Here is a 13808-nt window from a genome sequence, read left to right as displayed (position 1 = left end):
CTTTAACACAGATTGATCCAGCAAGTAACTCTGTGGTAATTGACACACCCCATAGGTAGCCCTACAGTTAGAATTGTTCACAAAGGGTCTATCTGCAAGCTGTGGGGACAAGCCAGGTTCTACCAGATGGAATTATGCAAATGTTCTCCTTGAACTCCCTGCAAAAATTATCAGTTTCCACAAGTCGGGTGACAGTTGTTGGTTAACAGAATGAAAACTCTGTGTTTGAAAGTTCATCTGGCCTGTGAAAGCGCTAGGGTCATAATAAACAAACACATATTTCCTGCTGTAGTTTAAGAACATCGCCAAGAACTCTGCTTTCCCACATTTGGGGAATTTTTTCCTTTTATTTTATGGTGAGGCGATTGTTTTTAAATTAAAAGATAAGTACTTATACAGCCTTCAAAGCTTACCTCAACCATCTAAGAATGATTTTATCACATTTAGTTGCATTTAAATATAATCTACAAATGATCAAAAGTTAAAGTGACTACATATCTACTGATGGGGACCCAAAACTAAGAACTTCCCACAATCTTATTTCAAATCAAACAGAAACGTGAACCAAACCTCCATTAAAATTTCTTTGGAGCAGACAAGAAAGGTAGCATATTTGGCCTGGATTACATTAGCACTAAATCAAACAGCTTAAAGTTATATTTATTAATAGACTGTTATTAAATAAAAGAACTACAGGGTAAAGGTCAATACACAGGTTGTTTTGGTTAATTTTTTAAAAATCCCCTGAGCCTGTATCTTTCCAATTTTTTTTTTACTAGTCAGCCAAGTTGGCACCTTAAAACCTTTAAATACTGTAATTATAATAGTGCTGATATTCAATTTGGATAAATGCTATTAAAAGAACAATTATTTCAGTGGACCCAAGGAAATAACAATGTGACAAATAGATACTTTTGATTGAGTACTTGCCTTGTGCCAGACACTCTACTTAGGGCTAGATTTATAGTGTCTCATTTAATACAACAACTATAAAAGCATTTGTATTATTCTCACTTTATAGTTAGGGAAACTGAGCTTCAGAGAGATTAATACTTGCCCCAGGCTGTGTACTAGTAAGTGGCAGAGTGGAACCAGGATTTTCCCCTGCAAAGCCCATGCTCTCACCTAAGATATGTGACTGTCTCCTAGTACTCCAGGTCCACTGTTAAAGAAACATTAGTAATCACTTACTTTCCTCTGACTGAGGAGGTTCTTCACCTATAGAAGTGGGCAGAGGGGTCAGTATGACTCATAACTGGAAGGAATTCTACAGAGGCAGTTACCCTACAACAGCTCCCTCATTTTACAAAGGGAGAGAAAATGAGCTTGGAAACTTAAGAAGCCTGCCCAAGGTCAGCCATTTAGTTAGTGACAGAATTAATTAGGACAAGAATCCATATCTCAAAAGCCCTACAAACATTGATAAAGGCAAAGGTAGAAAAACTGCTTTTATCTTATCAAATGTTCTGAAAACCTTGGAGAATATAAAAACAAAGATTTTAGTATGTAGGCTTCTTAAATTATCAGTAAATTTTTGAGTCCTTCTAGGATAACATCATATTCCCTGTTACATAAAAAGGCCCAAGACTATAGCATCCCTGGGCCAGCCACATTCTTGTACTCAGAGAACTTTCTCAAGAGGAATCACACAGATGATCAAGAAGAATTTTTGCTTCTCAACCTAAAATCTGGCCTTCCAAGTAAGCTTTAATTGCCCAATAGGAGACCTGAAGTTTTTAAGATTTCACTTTTCACCTAAGAACTATTTAAAATTCTATTTTGAAGAGAAACAATATTCAGAAAGATTTTCTGAAGGGTAAAATTCAATCACTTCTGGGGCACCTGGGTGGCTCAGTAGTTGAACATCTGACTTCAGCTCAGGTCATGATCTCACGGTGAGTTCAAGCCCCACATTGGGCTGACTGCTGTCAGCAGGGAGCCTGCTTCAGATCCTCTGTTCCTTTCTTTCCACCTCTCCCCTATGTGCCTGCAGGCACATGCTTTCTCTCTCTCTCTCTCAAAAATGAATAAACATTAAAAAAATTCAACCACCACTGTGACTAATATATACTACATATGAGCATTTCAATATGTTAATATTTAGCCATGATTTAAAGCAGATCAGCAAAGAGCTGGGTGCTTTGATAATATCAAATGATTTCCAAAAAGTTGGTTTTCACAAAATCACTCTGATTTGTAAAATAGCATCTGCCTATATTGATTCTCAATATGAACAATGATGTGAAATGAGATATGCTACTTCTAATAAGGAGTCTTCCCACAACTTGTTAAGTACATCACCCTGCCTTCTCTTTAGGAGAACCTCAGAAGTCTTTTTATAATATTTGTTCCAAGATGAGTTGAAATTACTGGGACATTTTATTTTAATCTCATGGGCACTGGGACTTGGATAACTAACAAAGTTTCTGTTTTTAACATTGGTTAGTAGAGAATTGAGAGCCAAATGTGTGGCTCACTCATGGTAGATGAGTAGGTCATCATGGTATGCATCCTAAACCTTATTCATACCTCTAACTTGTCCCCACCTTTTTTCTTCTTTTACTTCCATTTTTTTTTCTCAAAATAATATTTTATAACTTTTATATTCCTTTTCTGCACCATGACAAGGAATAGCTAAATATGTAAGAATATTATGCAAAATTATGTTTACTATACAAATATGTATATCCATAGGGGAATGTTTGGAGTGAAACAAAGATGTTCCATTATCATGACAATATTATAGCTAACTTTTTTCCTTTATTTTCCAAACATTTTGAAATTGTATTTACAACTTAGGGAGGAAAACATTATTTGAACTTTGAAAACTCTCGCTATTTACTCCAGAGATAGAAGTATGGGAAATATTTGCATGACCCCTCACAATGTGTACTTCAGTTGATTATGTTAAGGCAAGTGAGAAACTATCATAAAGTGAGGTTGGAATTGTAAGTGACAGCCAAGTTTTAAAGGCCTCAGAGTGCTATTCTAAGACTATCTTACTGCAATCTTAGAATAGAAGTTGAAAGCAACTTCCAGTTTTTAACTAAAGTGCTTTATTGAAAGATAACTAGTAACTATATAGCAGAAAGAGTCAGGCATGGAAGTTGTTAGGCAAGGAAGCCAATTAGGAGGCTTATATGTATGGGGCCTGGGGACAGGGAGGTTAATAAAAATTCAAGTTAGACTGAGGGAAATAGGGGATGCAATCAGATTTGACAAACTACGAAATGGGTGGGAAGGAAGAAACAGAATGATCTTCAAGGTTTGTTTTCCACTGCAGGTGCATGGATAGGTATTAGTGTCATTCAACCTAATAAAGAATTTAGGAGAATCGGGTATTTGGTACTAATTTGTTTAGAAGTGAGAGAAAAAGAGGAAAGGAAATGAGTTCATTATAGGACATGTTAGATATGAGGTACTTCCAAATCATACTGATGGAAATGTAACCCCAAGCATTCAGAAATACAGCACAGAACTGGAACTCTGGATGAAAGTTTGGTTAAAATATTGTAGGGTGTGTATTGAATCCTTAATACTAGACAGCCTTCTTTCTATTTCCCAAGTAAACTATTTCAAACCTACCAAAGTTATCCTTATAGTTTTTGCAGGATTGACTATTCCTCTCATTTATTTCTTGATCTTATATTTTCCTATTCTCCTACTTCTCAATCTCCTTTACTGGCTTTTATTCTTTTACCAGCTTTATTGTTGTGTTCTTGAGAATTCCCCTCTATTAAGTTTACACACTCTCCCTGACTGAGATGGAGAAGTCTAAGAGTGGAGGAGCTTAGGGAGAAATGAAAGTTTGTTGAATATATTGTTTGAAAAGCCTGTTAGACTTCCAAGAGAGTATGTTGAGTAGGCATTTAGATATATGAATATAGACTTCAAGGGAAAAATCTGGACTGGAATATAAATTTAAAAGTCGTCAGCATATAAATAGTATCCAAAGCTCAAAAACTAGTTGGGGCCACCAAGGGGGAATTGGTGAAGAATTGTTAGAAGAGATGTCCAAGGATAGTGCTTGGGGTACTTCACATTTTCAAGGCAAATAAAGGAGAAGAATCCAGCAAAGGAGGCTAAGAAAGATCATCTAGCACAACTAGCAAAGTAGAAAGAGAACTTAGAGAAGTGGTATCTTGAAGGCCACTGAAACAAAAAGGTTTTAAAGAAGAGGAAATGATTAAGTCTACCAACTTTCTGAGAAGTTGATTAAGATGAAAACTGAAAATCGATCCCTGGATTTTGCAGTACAGATGTTATTGCTGCCCTTGACAATAATTGTGGTGGAATGGCGGAAAGTGAAACCCTGATTATAGTGCGACTCTGTGGGGCTGATTCCTTTTAGAAGATGGAAACAGGAAATAGCAGGGGTAGTCAAACTAAAACAATTAATTGGTTGGTAAAGATAGAACAAAAGAGCAAGAAAGCCATTATATAAATATATGGTCATTCCAAATCATGATTACCTATGTCTGGACTTAGTTGGGGAAAGCCAAGTTCTAAACTTTTGACTCTTCTGAGTTTATTTCCACTTAATTTTATTATTAGACCTTCTTACAATTATTATCATTTCTCAAGAATAGTCTTGAGAGATGTAAAGATAGAAACAGTAAATGTAGACATCTGATGAAGAAAAGGATGAAGATAGGAAATAGATAAAAGGAAATAGAGTTGAAGAAGGATTTCTGGTTATTCTTTTGAGGAATAAAACATGTTTACTGGTTAACTGGTTACTGGTTAAAAACAAGTAGAGAAAGATTAGATATACACAGAAAAGGCTAGGTATTTGAAGGGATGTGATCTTGAGAAAGGGAGGAAAATTTATTTTAGAAGGTCATTTCTTTCTTTTAGATCGGAAAGAAATACAACGTACCAATGTAGTTAAATTTTCAGGGGAAGATTATTTAAAGGAGTTAATGCCTAATGTCCTTTTTGTACTCGGAGAATTAGCCAGATCATCTGCTGAAGTAATGGATCATGAGCTGTTTGGAAAATTTACAAGAGCAAAGGTTTGGGATAACTGTTATTAAAAATGGAAACAAGAGTATAGGGGAGAAATAAAATATTTATTTAACCATTATATATTCCTCTAACACCTTATAAATATCAGCTTATTTATTCATCATAATATGTCTATGAGATATGCTTGATTATTATTCCCTTTTTTTCAGATGAAGAAAATGAGGCACAAAGTGGTTATGCTATTTTTCTAAGGGTACCTAGCTAGTAAGTAGAGGAGCCTAGAACTGAGTTTCCATGTTCTGGCTCCAGGGTCCATGCTCTTAACCACTTTACAATGCTGATTGATGGCAATGGCATGACTTTACTTATCAGGTTTAGGTACATAGGTCTTAAATTTCAAAAAACAAAATTTTAGACACATCAAGAATAGGAGCTCAGAGGTTGTGTGTGATGGAAGTTGAGGGATTAGTTGATGAGATGAGCCACAGCAAGCAGGATTAGTTGGAAGACATAGGGCACGAGGGAAAGAAGCAAGGTTATATAGGGGTTCAGAGACTTGAATCTTTGCTATATTCTTAAGGTTGAGGTTCCTTTGAAGTCAAATAATTAGAAACAAGGAAAAGGGATCACTGAAAAGAGCAGGAACTCAAAGACAGTAAGATTGTGAAGTGTAATTAAGGGGGGTAAAGAGTTGCTGGGAATGAGTAGGTAGCACTGGGGAATGGCACTGGTAGTAGATCACTGAAGTCCAAAGAGGTTAAAGGCCTGTGCAGCAGGAGAGGTCAAGAAATGATGAGTCTAGGGTGTTGGGTGGGGCACATCTATAAATATTGAAGTCACTTATGAATCATTCAAGATGAGACAGGAAATGGGGTGGAGAAAACGGCTGCAGAAACCAGTGGATTGCAATGTGAGTGTGATGTGGGAATGAAAGATGGCATAAGTGAGACCAAACAGCCATAATGAACATACTCCAAGCGGCAGAGTCATATAGGCCGAACTTTCTTGTAGCCACCTGCCTCTGGAAGTGTGTTGGGAAGCCAAAAGTGCCATGTCACTAAGATGCCTAAACTGGCTGCATTCCTGAAGAGCTTTTTAAAGAGGTTGAACTGTTGAAATGATTAAGGACTTAAATTACCTCAGAGGTCCAACACATTAGTAAAGTAAATATTAACACAGCTTGGTTTATCTAGCCCACATAAAACCATTATCACTTAAGTACAAATATGGCCTCATGGATATTTTAAGTTTTCAAAGGTGGGAGAGTGGAAAGAGGAGGAGAACATAGGAAATTGAGATGTAATTTGGCCGTGCATAATGTGAACAACCAGCATAAAGGAGGAAGAAAGAACCGGCAACCGTGAACATGGAGAAGCTCCTATATGCGCCCTAGGAATAAAGTGGGAAGGGGAAATGTGCAAATGAGCCATATTTTTCCCTTGGTTCAGGATACTCAATAAATATTATTTGTTATTTTACATGTGGTGATTGGGGCTTTCCCGGTTCCAACAAAGAAACTAAAAAAGAAAGAACATTTTTTTATAGAAAAAAAAAAAATTCCTATCCCTGAATCAGAAGGCAGGCTGAATTACATAGTAGGATATAATTACTTAATATTAGAGGAAACTGTTTTGATCAACAAAAATTCAGATTTGCCTTGGAGACCTATAGTGTTAGTTGCCTACCAAAACACCACTCCTCCACCTTCTTCCTTACCAACAGAATCCTTATTATGCCACTGGATGTTGGCATCTACATATGACACTAAGAGATAAGGCAGCCATCTTGTGACCATAAGTGGAGCTAGCTTAGAAAGAAAAACCAAGATGCTGATAAGCATCCCAGATTTAGGAAACAGTAATGCAGGGACCTAGTTAAATTTGAAATTTCAAATAATGAGTAACATCACAAGAGACATGTATAATTTAACTAAAATTCAAATTTAACTTGATGTCCTGTATTTAATGACAACCCTAGATTCTCAGGATGACAAATGCAAAGTTAAATATATCCTAAGTCATTGATGAAGTAATTGAGCTGTTGAGTTAGCCACCTCTGGGACCACCTCAACTCAAAACATTTTAGTATCAAGTAAATCTTCCTTAATATTAAGCCAGTTCTTATTGCATTTTCTGTTATTTACAGCCAAAGGCATCCTAACTAATGCAGTTTTGTCAGCCTTGTCTTTGAGCAAGTCAATGCACATATTGTTCATCCCTAAGTATCAACTTACAAATTCTAATTGGTATTTTCAAAAGGTTTCTTTGTGAAAATCCCTTAGTATGAAATACATCTATGTTTTCAGAATTCATAGTTTTACATCTTTATGTAGTACTCCATAAAAATTACTTTCATGAAATATGTAACATGTGATGTCTTTCTCTGCACAGTTTAGCTGGATTGGATGATCTCTAAGATATATTCTAGTTTAGGAAATATTAGTTATTATAGAACAAATGTAGATATGAAATAAAGATAGGCAGATATTTTCTTACTTCATAAAGCACATAACAATAAAGCTATACAACAGAAATTATCCAGTGTTAAAATTAATTATGTAACAAAGGACTTCTTTTGACAGTAGTTATTTGTTTTAAGAATTAGCAGAATTAGATTCATAATAACACCACCATGAAAAACAGTAATACAACTTTGATGTGATGTTTCTCGAGTTACAAATAGAAGTTAGAATGAAGTCCTTTATCCGTATAGATACATAGCTTTTATTCTTAATATCCTCAAAGTACAAAGTAAATTTGGGCAAAAGAAAGGAAGATAAATAATGGAAATTTTCAAAATGATTATAGTCACAAACTGTGTGGTTTGCACCAAAAGTTGGCATTTTCCATCTGTTTCCAGTGGCTTATCAGATGGCCAAGTCAGTTTGTGAATGCTGTTAAAATTCTATTTTTTTACTATAAGTATAACCACAGTGATTCAAGTAATCTTTACATGAATTGGTCTCCCCTAGTCAATGGAGAATGGCTTAAGTTGACAGGAACCTTTTTGTATGATGATATACACTTGTGTGCATGTGTGCACAGGTCTGCAAGTGTGTGCACATGTATATAAGTGTATGCACACTTATGCTTGTGAGTGATCCAGAGGTTATTTGATCAAGAAGCCTCTGCTTTTTCCCCCATACCCCTGGTCAAGGCAGATCCAGCCGCACAAAACCAAAGCAGGTGAAGTCAGTTTTCAGAGCTGGGAAATGGAGTGAGTTTAGCAAATTTATAATTGAGATTATCTGGTATATCAGTACTCTTCAAAATTATGTTCTGATCTAAAACTATCCTTATTGCCACTCTTCTCTCCTTCCTTTCATAAGTCTTATTTAAATGCAATTCAGCTCTTTTTCCAAGCTTGCATTCTAAGAAAAACAAACACTACAGTTATAAAAGCCATTCATTGAAAAATACTGCCCAACTAACACTATTCTCACTCAAGCACACTTCGTGACAGAATTCTATGCACACCCCTAAGCAAGCATATCACAGTATTTATTCAGCAAAACTAGGTAACTCCCAAGATGGAAAAAATTTGCTGCTTAAAAAAATATTCTCTGTACCAGATTTTAGAAAGGAGAACCATGGCATGTACATGCACGTATAGCCACAGACCTCAACAATGAACTTGGGAAAAGAAAAAGACAGGAGGGGGGGGAAACATGTAACATTTTGAGTTGGATGTTCTGAAAACATTGCAGATTGGAAAATTATATTTAGGAGTTTAAAAATCTTATTTGTGAGATAATTTTCATTTGAGACCTATTTTATGTATATACAGGATTTATTACTTTTAAAAAATAATGGTTTATGTTTTCCTCTAAAAAATTAAGAATCATATGATACACTCTTTCTAAAGACCATTCATTGATTTGACCTTGGAAGGATATTCCCAGTCCATTGATTACCTTTTCATATTACTTATTTTTTTATACTAGGTAAAATTTTTTCTCCATGTGCTGCACAGTGAAGAAGCAGAAATAAAAACTATAAATGGAAAAGAACACTTCTCCAGGGTCATTTAATCCAAAATTTTCTAGGGAAAGTTCTTTCCTCAATTTTAATTGTCTAATAATATCCATTATTTTTCTAATGTATCCAAATATTTCTACACCACCCTAGGAGAGACTATTTTATTTCAAATATTTCTCAAACCTGAAGCACTTACTTTTAAACAAAATTTCTCATTTTCCAAATGCTTTAAAAGGGGATGATAAAAATTAAAAATGATATGTAATATGTAAATCTGATGTGAAAGAGATAGATTAGATAACGGCATATGCCTCCTAAGCTTTTTTTTTTTTTTTTTGCCAGCACAAGTGTGAAGGAGTATAAAATATCCATCCATGTGATCCATTATTGCATATGTGATTTTAAATCCATGAAAATGATCTAGCATCTTTTGAAGCATCACCTAAATTTTTTCCACCACCAGTAATTTAATACAATAAAAGAAAAGTGCCTTGATAATTCAGAACACTAAAATAGCACTAAAATAGCTAGCACTAAAATACTTCTTTTGTTGAGTATCAAAGGTAGTACCATATTGCCCCTTATGTATACCTTAAATTAAATGTCTTCCTCTATTGCCTTGAAAGGGCTTCTTCAGTATAACCCCATTTTACCAATTCAAGCTTATATATCACTGACACAAACACTCCTCTCCATTTGGATCTATCTTTCTCTTCAGTAAATATGCTTCCACCCGCCCCCCTCCTTCAGCCCTGTTCACTCCACCAGGAATGTAATTTCCTTTACCTCTACTCTTACTTGAGCACCTCTTTTCCAGAAAGCTTTTCCTGACTGTTTTGCCCATTTAGTTGGTTCTCTTACTGTCAACATGTCCATTTAGCATTCCATTGTTCTGATTTCTGTTAGTTTATTCTTGTGCTTTTCTGTATGCTCCACCTGTCCTTGTATTCTGAAACATTGGAAGTTCCTCTACTATGTTTATTCACTGTTCATTTCTGTGTGATTCAAATTTCTAGAAACACTAGGTCAGTAATTAAAGTACAAGAAAAAAGGAAAAACTAGGGCACCTGGCCGGCTCAGTTGGTTAAGCATCTGACTTCGCCTCAGGTCATGATCTAGTAGTGGTTTGTGAGTTTGAGCCCCCGCGTCAGGCTCTGTGCTGACAGGTCAGAGCCTGGAGCCTGCTTCAGATTCTGTGACTCCCTCACTCTCTGCCCTTCCCCCCACTCACACACTCTCTCTCTTTTTCAAAAATAAACATTAAAAAAATTAAAGAAAAAATAAATAATAAAGGTTTTACTTGTACAAAATCTACATTCATGACCTCTTTTGCCTTATTTTGAAATACAGTTTCTAGGTGTTTCTCATGGTAGGTATTAACAGTGACATCATTTCAAGTTTGAGTCCCCATGATATTCCCCCTTTTTTCTTACCAGGGTGCACGGGGTAATGCAGTGGTTTTCAAATTTATTTTTGAGGAACAGAATTGTTTTTTTTTCTTTTCAAACTCATTCTTACCCAGAATTTCAAATATGTCAACAAGATGCAAGCTGAGCACCTCTTGTTAAAGACAGTGCAGTGTGTGAGGGGAACGTAAGGTGTCCAGACCACCTAGCCCTTCCACAGTTGCACCCCCACCCCCTGCCCCTACGGTGGCTCCTGTGGCTCCTTGGAGGAATTCTGGAGGCCCGATGTAGAAACTTCAGAAACCCTGGCCTTGGCTCTGCTGTCTCCTCTTTGTTCAGGCTGGAGCAAGTCTCTTTCCTCAAGCATAAAAACAATGAACTTGATCTTCAAAGAGCATTCATAGAAATTATAAAGCTTCAAAATGTAAGCAGCATTTAAAACCAGTGAAAAAAAATCATGCCTATTTTGGTGTTCTGTTGTTGTATTGGGTCATTATTTTTAGACACTTTCTTAGGAAAAACATTGGTTGATGTTTGATAAAAATTAGTATTGAGGGTTGATTATAGATTTAAACAATTTTTTTTCTTTGGTTTATCTAGATTCTGGTTTATGAGTGCCTTTTATTATCAGTAAATTTCAGTTTTGAAAACTCTAGTTTGAGGTGGCATTTCAAAAAAAGAAACCAAAGTTTGTATTCAACATTCACAGCTTCTAATCTTTTGTATTCCTTCAAGAAAACAAACAGTGTAATATAATGTTCTTACATAGAAACTGGTATAAATATCATTAAAGTATTTGTTTTGGTTGGTGTTCATTTACAGAATGTGTGAAGAAATACATAAACCCAGTATCAGACAAATACCATTAAAGAGAACTATCATTCTAGTTAATAAAATATATTAGTGAACTTGGGACTTTTCATTTTAACTATATTTTAAAGCTATTTCTATTGGGCACTGATTCATTTGTAAATGGAAAAAATCAGGCAAAATACCAAAACAGTAAGTACTACTTGGTTCTCAGCAACCTGTTAAATAAACTGTTGCTGCTTTTAACTGCAGAGTACTTAAATGTAACTGCTGTCTATAATTTTTTTTAGAATTTCTGGTTTCCCCATCAGATAAACTTGACTCAGCTATCAATATAAAAATCCCTTACCTGTCAGTTTGGCTTAATCAAAACAATTAAAAAAAATTTTTTTAAATATTTATTTATTTTTAAGAGAGAGAGATAGTGTGAGCAGGGGAGGAGCAGAGAGAGAGAGAGGGAGACACAGAATCGAAGCAGGCTCCAGGCTCTGAGCTGTCAGCACAGAGCCCAATGCAGGGCTCAAAGTCACTAATGGTGAGATCATGACCTGAGCCAAAGTTGGACGCTTAACCGACTGAGCCACCCAGGCGCCCCAATCAAAGCAATTTTTGATGCCACTAGTCTTCTACCAAAATGTTTTATTTTCCAAAATATGTTTATAAAGTGAAAATTTCAATAAAAAACCCAGTTAACCTATGTGTATATATGTATGTATGTATGTGTATATACATAAAACTTTAGAAATATTTATTGTTAAATAAAGTTACTTCTGGTGAATTAAACTTTGTAAATCAAAGTAGGATATTTAGATAGGATATTCAGGTAGGATATTTAGTAGGATATTTAGGTAAAATTTGTTTTTACCATAGTACCCTCATTACTAAAAGGTTACATAAAAATTTAAATAAATTTAACTTAAGAGTCATTTAGTCCACACACATTTTTACTCATTAAATAAATAGTTGTATTGTGCTTTTGTACAAGATTTACTTGACTCAGATAGGAATTGAGTGCTAAGATTTTGTTTCTGATACCCAGGAACGTGCACACTGATGAGGGCTATAATGTGGAACTGCAGTTTAAGTTCATTATCATTTTAGTGGTACAGGCAAGTGCTTTAATGTACCACTTTAAAAAATGGCAAAAACCAAATGAGGTCTGAAATGAATCAAAGGAGAACTTTTTTGCCTGGAGAAGCTGTGAGAGATTCCTAGTCACATTTTCTTTCCCTCGTCCTATGGAACCAACATCAATCAGCTTTAAAAGCACGATTATTGGGGGCTTAAAAAGTCTGGCAATGGTGAGAATAGTGACTTTGAGATTTGAGGAAACCTGTAGTAGAAGGGAAGGATAAAGAAGTAAAATAAAAAAAAAAAAAAAAGAATCTAACATTTATAGAATACTTAACAATTGACCTTTTATGTCTGTTATGACATTGTGTTTCGTCTTAAAGGGAAATCATTACAAAGCAGCTGAAATCACTGAGGTGAAAGCAGGAGAAGAAATTGTACAAACAGACTAGAATTTTTTTTTATCTTGGCTCTCTTCAACCTTGTCCCTATTGACTAGTCTTTGAGGGAAAAATATCTAGCACCAAACTAATGGAGAATGTCAAGTAAGATTTTCTTTCATACTGTATTCATGCCTTGATTTAGGAGATCATCAATATTTTTACTTGGTTTAACAAAGCTGTAAGATACAAGGAAAAATGAGTAAACCTAGGTAATGCAAAAAATAAATAAAAGTAATGCTCAGAAGATACAGGAATATGTTTTTGGGCTGGATGCTACCCATAAGCACTTGCTGTTGGGTATACTTCTTGCCAACAAGAAGTATAGCATAGCCATCAAAAGACACTCGATGGAGTCTATCGGATTTTCTATGTATAGTATCATGTCATCTGCAAAAAGTGAAAGCTTGACTTCATCTTTGCCAATTTTGATGCCTTTGATTTCCTTTTGTTGTCTGATTGCTGATGCTAGCACTTCCAACACTATGTTAAACAACAGTGGTGAGAATGGGTATCCCTGTCGTGTTCCTGATCTCAGAGAAAAAGCTCTCAGTTTTTCCCCATTGAGGATGATGTTAGCTGTGGGCTTTTCATAAATGGCTTTTATGATCTTTAGGTATGTTCCTTCTATCCCGACTTTCTCAAGGGTTTTTATTAAGAAAGGGTGCTGAATTTTGTCAAAGGCCTTTTCTGTATCAATTGACAGGATCATATGGTTCTTTTCTTTTATTAATGTGATGTATCACGTTGATTGATTTGCGAATGTTGAACCAGCCCTGCGTCCCAGGAATGAATCCCACTTGATCATGGTGAATAATTCTTTTTATATGCTGTTGAATTCGATTTGCTAGTATCTTATTGAGAATTTTTGCACCCATATTCATCAGGGATATTGGCCTGTAGTTCTCTTTTTTTACTGGGTCTCTGTCTGGTTTAGGAATCAAAGTAATACTGGCTTCATAGAATGAGTCTGGAAGTTTTCCTTCCCTTTCTATTTCTTGGAATAGCTTGAGAAGGATAGGTATTATCTCTGCTTTAAACGTCTGTTAGAACTCCCCTGGGAAGCCATCTGGTCCCGGACTCTTATTTGTTGGGAGATTTTTGATAACCGATTCAATTTCTTCGCTGGTTATGGG

Source organism: Lynx canadensis, chromosome C1, assembly GCF_007474595.2.
Source record: "Lynx canadensis isolate LIC74 chromosome C1, mLynCan4.pri.v2, whole genome shotgun sequence".
NCBI classification, from domain to species: domain Eukaryota; kingdom Metazoa; phylum Chordata; class Mammalia; order Carnivora; family Felidae; genus Lynx; species Lynx canadensis.
This window is presented reverse-complemented; position numbering follows the sequence as displayed.